Genomic DNA, 13236 nt, shown 5'->3' with positions numbered 1-13236 from the left:
GCTCTTGAGTTTTCAAGTTATATCAGAGATCTTTTATACTTAAATAACAACCTTTGCGTTTTTAACCAAAGGAGAGGGAGTAATGGTCAACTAGCGTGTTACGACAATACGTCACCGTTTGCGGATACTTTACAAATGAATGGAGAGAGCCGCTTAATTCGTTTAATACTAAGGGGTTAAGAAATAACGTTAAAAGAAAAGCTCTATTTCTTTTTGCCAAACAGTTTAGGGCGGATTTTTGTTTTGTACAAGAAGTTCATTCTACTAAAGAAGATACCAAATTTTGGACTTCACAATGGGGTCATTCATTATGGTTTGCTCATGGGTCTGAACACTCAGCTGGAGTAATTACTTTAAAGAATAGATTTAATGGAAATGTTCTACATACAGAATGTGATCCTGCAGGACATTTTATTTGCCAAGTAATTAAATATGTTGATAATATATTAATCTTGGGTTATTTATATGGGTATAATAACAGTTTAGAAAATAAAAAAAAATTTGAATCCAAAGAAAGTATATTTATTGGATGGTTAAATATCCAAATGCCATTTTATTAGTTGGAAGGGATTTTAATATTATACTAAATGAAACAATGGATAAATGGCCACCAGGTCGACCTAACGTAAATAACAACAATCTTAAAAACTTCATGGATAAATTCAATCTTACAGATATTTGGTTACCTGGAGTAATAAAACTGGGTCTAGTCAATCTAGAATTGACTTCTGGTTATTGTCTGTGAGCTTTAATAAAGATGGTGTGGAAGTTGATATTATTTCTACTCCACTAACAGATCATAAAGCTATCAGCATTAATATTAAATTCTCTAATACAAGTTGTTTTATTAATAGATCGTATTGGAAACTTAACAATTCACTGCTACTATATGATGAAGTAAAAAAAGTAATCACTGGGTTGATATGTAGCTTTTGGGATAAAGCCAATTAGGAGAATGCATTTTGTTCAAATTGGGAACTTCTGAAATTTGAGGTCACTAAATATTTAAGGAAATTTGGCAGCCAAATAGCCAAACACAAAAGAGCTGAAGAAACCAACATTATTGTTGAAATAACAAAATTAGCAAATAAATGCCCAGACAGTTTATTGGATGAAGAAAAATTACTATTATCAGATCTGCTAATCAAACTAGATGAACTATATAGAAAGAAAGCCGAAGGTGCGTTTGTCCGATCAAGGAGACGTTGGCTCGAAGAAGGTGAACAAAATTAACAATACTTCTTTAATTTAGAGAGACACCATCTTAATAACAACATTAGTAAATTAAATGTGAATGGGGTTGTAACAAAGGACCATAAACTAATTTCCAGTTACTGTTGTGAATTTTTTTAAGAAAATATATACATCCAGTTATTCTCAAACGGTATCTGATGCTTTTCTGAGTTCTAAAGAGGTGAAAACTATTGACAAAAATGAAAATTAACTTTGTGATATGCCAATTTCTGTTGAGGAAGTGATAAAGGCAATTAATCATTTGAAAAATAATAAATCACCAGGTACGGACGGTTTGACCACAGAATTTTATAAGCAATTTACTAAAGATTTGGCCCCTTTTTTCTCAAGATGTTTAATGAAAGTATCAGTAATCAATGCATTCCACCCACCTTGACTCAAGGGTTAATCACATTAATACCCAAACCAAAAAAGGATTTACTCTTTCTTGATAATTGCTGTCCAATTAGTTTACTGAACAATGATTATAAAGTATTTGCCCTGATATTCGCTAAAAGACTCAAAGCTGTATTAGATTCAGTTATCGAAGAAACACAATCTGGCTTCATGAGGAATAGGCATATTACAAACAACATAAGATTAGTTTTAGATATTTTGGATTATCCTGAATTTAATGTAGATAATGGGTTTATTCTTTTTCTTGATTTCTGTAAGGCCTTTGACTCCATAGAGCATCAGTTTATTTTTGAGTCACTTATAAAATTTGGTTTTGGAAATGTCTTCACTAGGACAATTAAGACCCTTTATAAGAATAGCAACAGTTCAATTAAATTGTTGTTTGGCACATCTAGTAGGTTTAATTTGTCTAGAGGGATTAGACAGGGTTGCCCTGTCTCTCCATAACTATTTTTGATAATAAGTCAACTCCTTGCTAATCATATTAAAGCCAGTACGATTAAAGGTATGACTATTATTGATAGAGAACTAGTTATAACACAGTTAGCAGATGACACCACCCTCTTTCTCCAAAATGATAACCAAATACCCATCACAATTAAAGTAATAGAAGAGTTTTCTAAAGCATCTGGTGTTTATTTGAATGTAAAGAAGTGTGAATTTATGGCGGTCAAAGAATGTTCAGTGGCGTCTTATTATAACATTACAGTCAAAACAGAAGTCAAATACCTAGGGATTACAATAAATAAGAATCAACAGAATAGAAGTTCATTAAATTTGGATCCTGTTGTTCAAAAAACTCAGAGGAAGTTTAATCAATGGCTTTTAAGAGACTTGTCATTAAGAGGGAGAGTTTTGATTTCCAAAGCAGAAGGTATATCCCGGTTAACTTATACAGCTATGGTTCTTCAGGTTGATGATAAAATATTGAAGGAGATTGATAAGATGCTCTTTGATTTTGTTTGGAAAAATAGGATACATTATATAAGAAAAACTATCTTAATGAACTCATATGAAAATGGTGGTCTCAATTTCCTGAACTTCGCTACATTAAACAATACATTTAAAATCAACTGGATTAGACAACTTGTTAAGTATCCAGTGTCTATTTGGAATATTATTCCCCTCCATATTTTATCTAGTCTGGGTGGCATATATTGCTTCCTTGTTTGCAATTTTGATATTAACAAAATACCTGTAAACTTTCTGCATTTCATCATCAAGATTTTCTAGCATGGAGTTTAATTTACAAATGCAACTTTTCACCTCACCAATACTTTATCTGGAATAATAAGGACATTCTATTTAAACAAAAGTCTATTTTCTTTGAAAACTGGTTTCGAAATAATATTGTTTTGGTAGACCAATTATGTAACTCAGATGGCCTTCTTTTTAATTATAAGGAATTCATGGCAAAATATAATATTCCCATACCACCAAGGGAATTCGCAACTGCCTTTGGCACAGTTTCTTCTAAAATATGTATGTTGTTTAAACAGCAAAACAGATTAGATTACCAGCAACTCCCACCCCATCTCACCAAATCACTTCCTTGTAGGTAAAATATGTTTCTCCTGTCATTGTAATTATTATAACAGATAAATAAGAGCCCTTTTCCAGAAGGATGTTGTTTCGAGACCAAATGTAATTGCATATTGAAGTCAGTTTTTGAATGATGTTGACTGGAAAAAAGTCTGGCTTCTGCCCAATCGCTACCTCTTGTCAAACAAGGTTAAAGAAGTATCTTTTAAACTTCTTCACAGAATATACCCTGTATATCCAATACCCTGCTAAACATTATTTAAGCAAGTTTAAAAAAGATATAGATGAAAGTTGTAGCTTTTGCAAGCAGAAGCCAGAGACAGCTGTTCATTTATTTTGGCACTGCCCTTATGTGTCTTTTTTTGTTGTTGTTGAGAAAATGTACTTGATTTTATTGTTGTAAACGTTGATGACAATTTTACATTACAGTGGAAAGATGTTCTTTTAGGTATTATTGTAAACTCCAAAGATAAACAAACCCGCACTTATTTTATTAATTTTTTTATTTTAATGGCTAAATTTCACATTCATAAATGTACATTTTCAGGGAAAAAACATGTTTTATAGTATTTAAAAATTAAGTGAAGCATTATAATGAGTCAATATTGCCCTCGAAGAAACAAAAAGCTATTTGAATTTTACAAGCATGTACACTCTTTAAAGTATTCTTATAATATTGTTTATACCTCCCCCTAGCATTTTAAATGTTGTATTGTTTGTTTTGGTATTTTCTTCAATAAAAAATATAAATAAAAATAAGAATGGAGAGAGCCGTAAACTGACATATACATGTCGCAAAATTGTCCGGGTCTTCTCTTATATAACATTAATTTTTATCGTAGTGAACTCCACACATAGTTTATTCCAAAGGGATTATATTTGTTAGTGCAAAACATGTTGAAGATTATCGCACATGCGTAAATTCATTAAGTGATGAGCTGTTTCCTAACAAACGCAGTTTAGTCAACACAGCATCTCCATAGACATCCATTAAAAAACGGCTTCTAGTGTCATCGCCAGTGTACCACCATAAGAATGTCAATGGGACCGCTGCGTTATGCATTTCTTTCTGTTTTACTAAACTTGTAGGCTAAAGTTGATAGAAGGGCTCTGGTTATATCTGTCCTGATCCAGCAACCCATGTTTCTTCTTCTTCTGTTTTATGGCAGATCGCAACTTAACAGTGCATTAACGCCACCTACTGTTGGCATGGACCAGAATCCCTGAACCTCCTCTAACTATCATCTCTCCCCTGCCTCTTGACCTGACAGAGCTAAGGCTTCAGTCAGCACTGCGTGTTCAGCTCCTCTGGTCTCTCAACACATAGCCCCTCACAGTCCAGAGGGGCTATTTTTTTAAATGTGACTAATAAAGTTTCTATTTATCCATTAATATCTTTATCTTTAATATACTCCTATCACTTAAATTCTACTAATAAAACCTGTGATTTCCAGGAACCTAAACACTACTGAAATATTTCCCCATCCCGTTTCTGGATTTAACAAACTTTTTAATGTTATTTCTTGTTCTCCTTTCCTCCTCATCTCCTCCAATAACAGTTATCTTTCATCACTATACTTCTGACAATACATAATGACATGTTCTACTGTTTCTCTGACTCCACACCATTCACAAAGTCCCGTAGGATGCCTTGATATTAGCTGTGTACTATTATTAAGTCCAGTATGCCACAATCTCAATCATGATATTATATTTTCTTCTCTCCTGCTCCACCCAGAGTTCCTTCCCCTCCCCACTATTGACTGTATTGAGTATAGATGTATCCCCTTAGTTTCTGTATATCAATATTGTTGTATATCTCTGATATACAGTTGACGTCAAAGTTTACATACACCTTAGGCAAATACATTTAAACTCATAATTTCACAGTTCCTAACATTTAATCGCAGAAAACATTCCCTGTCTTAGGTCAGTTAGGATCACTACTTTATCTTAAGAATGTGAAATGTCAGAATAATAGTAGAGAGAATTATTTATTTCAGCTTTTAATTGCTTTCATCACATTCCCAGTGGGTCAGAAGTTTACATACACGTTGTTAGTATTTGGTAGCATCACCTTTCAATTGTTTAACTTGGGTCAAACATTTTGGGTAGCCTTCCACAAGCTTCTCACAATAAGCGGCCGTTTACACGACAACGTTTTCAACTAAAAACGGAAAACTTTTTATGCATTTTGGCTGTTCGTTTACACGACAATGCGTTTTGGGGCCTGAAAATGCAAACTTTTGAAAACAGGTTTCAAAGTGCAAGTTTTTGAAAACGATGCCATTATCGTCTCCGTGAAAACATACAAAAACGCGAATTTGTGAAAACGATGACCGCACGCGTATTACGTGTTATATAAAGAATGATGTATTGATAGGCATCAATTTGAGATGTATAATTATCAGTATGAATACTGGTGTCTGTGCAAATAACAATAATCAATAATTTATTCATTTGGAGTATGGAGTGTGAACATTGTACAGTAGGCAGAACCTGCAGTTTAAAAATCTTGAAATTAATGTATGGATTCAGATGGGAAAATGTATTTGTATTTTAAATGTTATTAATTTATTTACTTAATTTTATTTGATGTACCTTTACCCTGCAATTCATTCACCCACCACTTATGTATATAGTATATAGACAGAGATGTGATGCCATGTACAGTATTCAATGATATGCTTAGAATATGAAAACATGAAGCAGTGAAAATGCATGTTAGATCCAGTGTACACAAGACCTCTCTCTCTCCGTCAGAAGATATCCATAGATATCCATATATCAGATCATAAATCTGTCTGATATCAAAAACCAGTCATCAACAGCTAATGTTAACTTACTCTCCTACCAGCCCAGGAGTCAGCAGGGGGAATACAGAAGAAGGCAGGAGATGAAATTATGGTAAAAAATGAGCAGAGTTTATTGAATAATCTTGAGAGTTCAGTCTATAGGCATGCGCACGAGACATTCAAAACTACAGTGGCGGACTACAGGACTGTGTTTGTGCTGCTCAAGATTTTGAGTTTATTGACGCTTCTCCAGCAAAGTAATTGTAGTAATAAAGCAACCTCATCGTCCGTCCAGACAAAATTGCTCGATGCTTTCACCATCTTCATTGTTTGTATTCACCGCTCTGTGGTAGAATGCTTATGTGCGCAGTCACGTAGTGTTTCTTTACAAAGTGACATCGTCAACTGCTGGCCTGGCATGCATGATACAGCATTTTTAGTCATTTTCGCAGATCCGTGTGAACGGGGATCGTTTTGACAACGTTGTCGTCTGTACGCAAAACTTTTCAAAAACGCAAAGGAAAAACTTTTCCGTTTTAAGTACATCGTTGTCGTGTAAACGTACCCTAAGTTGCTGGAATTTTTGCCCATTCTTCCAGACAGAACTGGTGTAACTGAGTCAGGTTTGTAGGCCTCCGTGCTTGCACACACTTTGTTAGTTCTGCCCACAAATTTTATGTCGGACTGAGGTCAGGGCTTTGTGATGTCCACTCCAATACCTTGACTTTGTTGGCCTTAAGCCATTTTGCCACAACTTTGGAGGTATGCTTGGGATCATTATCCATTTGGAAGACCCATTTGCGACTGAGCTTTAACTTCCTGGCTGATGTCTTGAGATGTTGCTTCAATATATCCACATAAGTTTCCTTCCTCATGATGCCATCTATTTTGTGAAGTGCACCAGTCCCTCCCGCAGCAAAGTACCCCCACAACATGATGCTGCCACCCCCATGCTTCATGGTTGGGATGGTGTTCTTCGGTTTGCAAGCCTCACCCTTTTTCCTCCAAACATAATGGTGGCCATTATGGCCAAACAGTTAAATTTTTGTTTCATTAGACCAGAGGACATTTCTCCAAAAAGTAAGATCTTTGTCCCCATATGCACTTGCAAACTGTAGTCTGGCTTTTTTATAGCAGTTTTGGAGCAGTGGCTTCTTCCTTGCTGAGCAGCCTTTCAGATTATGTCGATATAGGACTAATTTTACTGTGGATATAGATACTTGTCTACCTGTTTCTTCCAGCATCTTCACAAGGTCCTTTGCTGTTGTTCTGGGATTTACTTGCACTTTTCACACAAAACTACGTTCATCTCTAGGAGATAGAATGTGTCTCCTTCCTGAGCGGTATGATGGCTGCGTGGTCCCATGGTGTTTATACTTGCATAGTGTTGTTTGTACAGATGAAAGTTGTACCTTCAGGCATTTGGAAATTGCTCCCAAGGATGAACCAGACTTGTGGAGGTCCACAATTGGTTTTCTGAGGTCTTGGCTGATTTCTTTTGATTTTCTCATGATGTCAAGCAAAGAGGCACTGAGTTGGAAGGTAGGCCTTAAAATATATCCACAGGTACACCTCCAATTCAGTACACCTCCTATCAGAAGCTAACTGGCTAATTTTCTAAAGGCTTGACATCATTTTCTGTAATTTTCCAAGCTGCTTAAAGGCACAGTTAACTTAGTGTATGTAAACTTCTGACCCACTGGAACTGTGATATAGTCATTTAAAAGAGAAACTATCTGTCTGTAAACAACTGTTGGAAAAATTACTCATGTCATGCACAAAGTAGATGTCCTAAACAACTTGCCAAAACTATAGTTTGCTAATATTAAATCTGTGGAGTGGTTAAAAATGAGTTTTACAAACTTTAACAAAAGTGTACTGTGGCAGACTCTGCCTTCCCTACCAAGGAGGAAGCGTGAACAGGAGTGAACAATCAACAGAACTTTAATTTCAAACTCAGATTTAAACAGTACAACGAAACATAGACGCACAGACACGTGCATCCCTCTTTCTCTCTCTCCGGCATCTCTGGCTCGTCCCTATCCCCCTCCCAGCTGATTAGGACGATTCAGCGCCGGGCGTGCGTCCTCACGGCCCGGCCACACCCTCCTCCTCGTCACAATCCTCCATCACCCGATTCAGGGCGGGGAAACCTCTGGTTTGACGTACTCCTCTCCCTTCCTGGACGGGATGTGTTGCCCTTCTGGCCGTCCTTCTGCAGGCAGGTCTTCCCCGCCTCTTTGGACACTGGGAGGAACAAGGGGTGGGAGAGGGGAGAGGGAAAGAGCAAGGGGGAGAGACAGAGAGAGAGATGAGAGAGAGAAAAAAGAAACACTCCAGTCCCCAACCACGCTGCCATTCGATCCTCGGCCAGCTGGGCAGCGGTCCTCCACGATGCCGAGCAATGGCACTGGACCTCGCCTCCTGGCGAGATGTGAATGATAAATGAGATGTGAGAGCCATTACTTTACATAAATTAGATGTGAGAGCAATAGGTCTGTAGTTTAGTGGAGTACTTGGATCTTTCCCGGGCTTTCTTATGAGCAACACCATGCTTCTTTCCAACTTTGAGGTAAAGACCCTTTCTTCCAAATCGGGTTAAAAAATTATAATATCACCACCAACGCATTGTCACTAAAATGCTTCATCATATTGTAACTTAATCCATCTTGACTTGGAGTTGATACTTTCATTCTCTTTATTGCTTTTTTAAAATCAGGCATCTCAAATGGGACATCTAACAAATTATTAATAACTCATCTTTTATTTTTTTTAACTGTGGATATTCTTTAAGGGTATTTTCCCTTATTTTCCTACTTCTGTCAGATTCTCAGAACTATTTATTTTTATGAAAGCATCTTAGGAACATCTCTGCCATATCTTTTCACCCATACTCAAAACCGGGTATTCAAAGTTCTTCTGAATACCATTAATCTTTTTAATCACATTCCAAACCTCTTCTATTGGTGCACTTTTACCAATATTATTACAAATTTTCTCCAATAAATCCGTTTTGCCTCTCTTACTGTTCTCTTTACCTCTGCTTGTGCTTGTTTATACTCCATTAGATATTGATAATTATGAGTTCTTCTGACTCCCCTATACATTTTCCTTTTCTTTTTAATAGCCTTATCACATTTCTCATTCCACCAGGGTACCATTTTAGCCCTCCTTTTTCCTTTACTCTTGGGAATATTCTTATACTATATTTATTCTATAAATATTCTTATAATGCGGAAATATAAACCAAAGCAAGATTATGTTTTATTAATGCCTACTTTCGCTATTTCATAACTTTTAGTTCTTAGTTCAGTGTAGTTACAATTTTCAGTGTCGAAAGAATTTAGATCATTAGTTCTGTACACAGAACTAAATGCAGAGTATGCAGCCTGCATAGTCTGTTCACGCTCCAGTTGTCAATTACACATTCGGCAGAGCAAAACACATTTACAATTAACATGGATGTTTACATGGATTTATACAGTTAATCAGCCCGAAGTAGCTGCTATATATTCCAGTACCCCCGCGAGGGCGCGGGGTAAATGCGTAAATACTGCTCATGACATGCGGGACACGGGACAAAGTGCACTGATATATTGCTGCACAGATTAAAAAATTTACACCAAAAAACTGATGTCACAAGAGCCCATATTTACAGAATCACCCTGAAAATGACCATCACCATGACACAGAAAAGCCAGTGTTATCATTACAGCCACAACTTACCTCAGTGTGCTGCCTTAAATTGGAACTGCAATTTTAATCTTGAAATATCCGCTTGTCTTGCTGTTAAATGAAGGCATTGCATGATGAAACTATTCTTTTTTCTCTGTGCAGAGCGAAGAAAGTGTTTCACTTTGAAGAGCTTGGTGCTGCAGCAGTGATGGACTCAGCTTGAGTGACAGTCTGTGACAGCACACACAACTGTGTGAACTTCCGCTGTAGTAAAAGTCCCATTCAATAATCTCTTAATAAATTACGCATTAATTAAAATTAAACCCAGTAATGTAACGACAGGAACGCCGCCCACTATAACGAAGTAAAAATAAAAAACATTTCATTCAATATTTACTTGAGTGAGAGTAAAAAGTTCCCACTTTTAAACCTACTCTAAAAGTTAATGTTTTCCCCAAAAAGTTACTCAAGTAAATGTAACGGAGTAAATGTAACGTGTTACTACCCACCTCTGATCATCCCTACGATCAAAGAAATGGAATCACTGCACTCTACCAGTTCAGGGTGTGTAGATCCACAAAAAATATTTGAAAAATATCTAAAAAGCAAGATGATCCGCACTCCTTTTTCTCTATTTCTTATATTTTATTCATATCTTACAGTACAGGAGAACAGAGATGTTTTGGCCTCATGGCCTTCTTCATTTTGTAATTTTGTTATACAACTGCACAGTTTTTTTAACTAATCATTGCTACTACATGACACCAACAATGCCCCATCCTGCAGTAATTTAGCATACTTAATATCACCTATTAACTTTCTCAACTCCTTCGTCAACGCAATTGGGCTAATCCTTGTCATAACATATCCTTCTTTAAATATTACCACCATTTTAAATTCCTCACTCTTCCCACCTGCCATATCACCCTCTCCACCACTATCCCCAATGCTACTAACCAACTCTTCACCGACCTTTTGATTCTGGTCCAGCCACAGATTTTTCATTCGAGACCTCGTCATCTCGCCACCAAGTCTCAAACCAAGTACTCCAGAGTGCAGTCTGGACGATGGGGTGTGGAGACACGTTGACCAAATCTGATTTCATAAATTTATACAGTAGAGCTTATTGGTGGATGGTGTTGAGAAGTATGATGCTTTAAGCTAAGCATACACAAGGGGAGACTAGACTCTGGTTTAATTTTTTTCTTTGTTATTAACAATTTTTATTGATTCCAGTCACAGTTGAAATAAACATGACAGAAAATACGGAATCAAATTATATGAACTTAAAACCTTTCCCTACGAACATTCAAAATAGTACAGAGCAGGTGGTGCAGCTGTAAATACCTAAAGAACTGAGATCTGGGAATCCTAAAATGTTGAACCATATTTTCAAAAGATCTCAACACTCCACTCTTATATAGGTCACAGAGCATATTAACCTCCCTCACAATCCACTCTGACCAGCAGAAAGGGGACTTATTAATATGTAATTTTGGGTTCATCCATATGCTTGAGGCAACATTTAATTAAATGTCCGAATTAAACACTCTGGACACTTTTGTCCATACCGCGTGCAAATGCGAGATAACAAGGTGTGACTTAACTTCTCCGGTTAATTTATTAGAAAGGCTTTGCAATGGCAAAATAGGGGCAAGAAATTCCTGTTCAGTACAAAACCAGGGAGGGGCTCTCTCAAGTGGAAGCGACCAATGAGCCAAATGTCTGAGAACGAATGCATAATAATAAAACAAAATCTTGGGAAGACCTAGCCCACCTTTGTCATTCGGCCTATGTAACTTATTGAAATGTAATCTGGAACGGTTACCATTCCAAATGAAGGACTTCGCTATGCTATCAAATTACTTGAAATAAGAGAGGGGAACATCTACAGGGAGGGACTGTAGCAGGTAGTTGAATTTTGATAACATTAACCTTTAACCCAATCATAGATAAATGTAATGATGCCCACCTGCCCACATCGCTCGAAAATCTTTTTATAAAGGGGTCAAAATTAACTCTAAATAAATCACACAAATTTGCTGGGAATAAAATACCCAAATACTTAATGCCCTGTTTAGGCCACTGGAAGGCGCCCAGCTGAAAAGCCGTTACTGGGCAGTACGCTGTCAGAGCCAAGGCTTCGGCTTTAGACCAATTGACTCTGTATCCTGAGAACTTAAGGAATTAATAATTCTGTGCAGGCAAGGCATAGATCTAGTGGAGTCAGAGACAAATAATAAAATATCATCTGCATAAAGCAAAAGCTTATGCGTCATACCTCCCGCCACCACCCCTGGAAAATTATCTTCCTTTCTTATCGCGGCTGCTAATGCTTCCAGGGCAAGACAGAACAATAATGGGGAAAGAGGGCAACCCTGCCGGGTGCCCCTGTCCAGAGTAAAATAATCTGAAATTAATCAATTTGTTTGTATAATCCATTTGGTGTCTATAAAGTAACTTAATCCATCCAATAAAAGTATTCCCGAACACACATATTTCCAAAATCTTAAAAAGATAATCCCATTCTACCATATCAAACGCCTTTTTGGCATCAAGTGAGATGGCAGCGACCGGAGTCTGATCGTTTGCCACTGACCACATGATATCAATGAGATGCCTAATGTTATCAGAGGAGCTGCAGCCCCCAATAAACCCCACCTGATCTAAATGTATAAGAGATGTCATAACTTTACTTAATCGGTTAGACAAAATGTTTTACAATATTTTTACATCTAGATGGATCAGGGAAATTGGACGGTAACTTTTACACTTGCTTGGATCTTTGTCCTTTTTAAGAATCAGACTGATCCAGGCTTGCGTCATGGTTGGCAGAAGCTTTCCATTTTTTAATGATTCCGTATAAACTTCTAACATAAGTAGAGCCAGTTCTGTAGCATAAGATCTAAAAAACTCAGCAGCAAAGCCATCTGTCCCTGGAGCCTCGGCTGTAGGCAAGGCCTTAATTACCTCACCAAGCTCCTCCAAGGTTATCTCAGAATCAAGAGAATTTTTTTGCTCATTCGTCAGTTTAGGGAGTTCTAATGGTTCCACAAAATTTCTAATATCTTCATCAGTAGACGAGGACATGGAACTATAGAGATCAAGATAGAATTCTTCAAAAGCATTATTAATATCAATGGCCGAGGTAAAAATTTCACCACCAGCAGATTTCACTGAGGGAATGGTAGAAAAAGACTCTTTCTGCTTTATATATCTAGCCAAAAGCTTCCCTGCTTTGTCCCCCGACTCAAAGTATGACTGTCTTGCCCTGAATAGCCAAAACTCCACCTTTCGTGACAAAATAATATTATATCTGTATTTCAATCAGGTCAACTCTCTCAGGCCATCAGATGACATTTGGCGCTTCAGCGCTGCCTCGGCACTTTTAATATTCCCTTCCAACTCCAAATATCTTATGCAGTGTTGTTTCTAATACAAGATCAATCAAATTGGTTTTTTGGATATTTTTACAGGAAAACATTAGAAAAATTATTATCAAGAATATGATTTTTGCCCTAATATCAAAGGTCTTCCTGGAAAAAAAGAAATTATGATCCAACATAAATTTTCT

The sequence above is a fragment of the Myxocyprinus asiaticus genome, chromosome 20, assembly GCF_019703515.2.
Source record: "Myxocyprinus asiaticus isolate MX2 ecotype Aquarium Trade chromosome 20, UBuf_Myxa_2, whole genome shotgun sequence".
Classification (NCBI taxonomy): Eukaryota; Metazoa; Chordata; class Actinopteri; order Cypriniformes; family Catostomidae; genus Myxocyprinus; species Myxocyprinus asiaticus.
The sequence above is the reverse complement of the archived record's forward strand: the minus strand, read 5'-3'. Positions refer to the sequence as shown.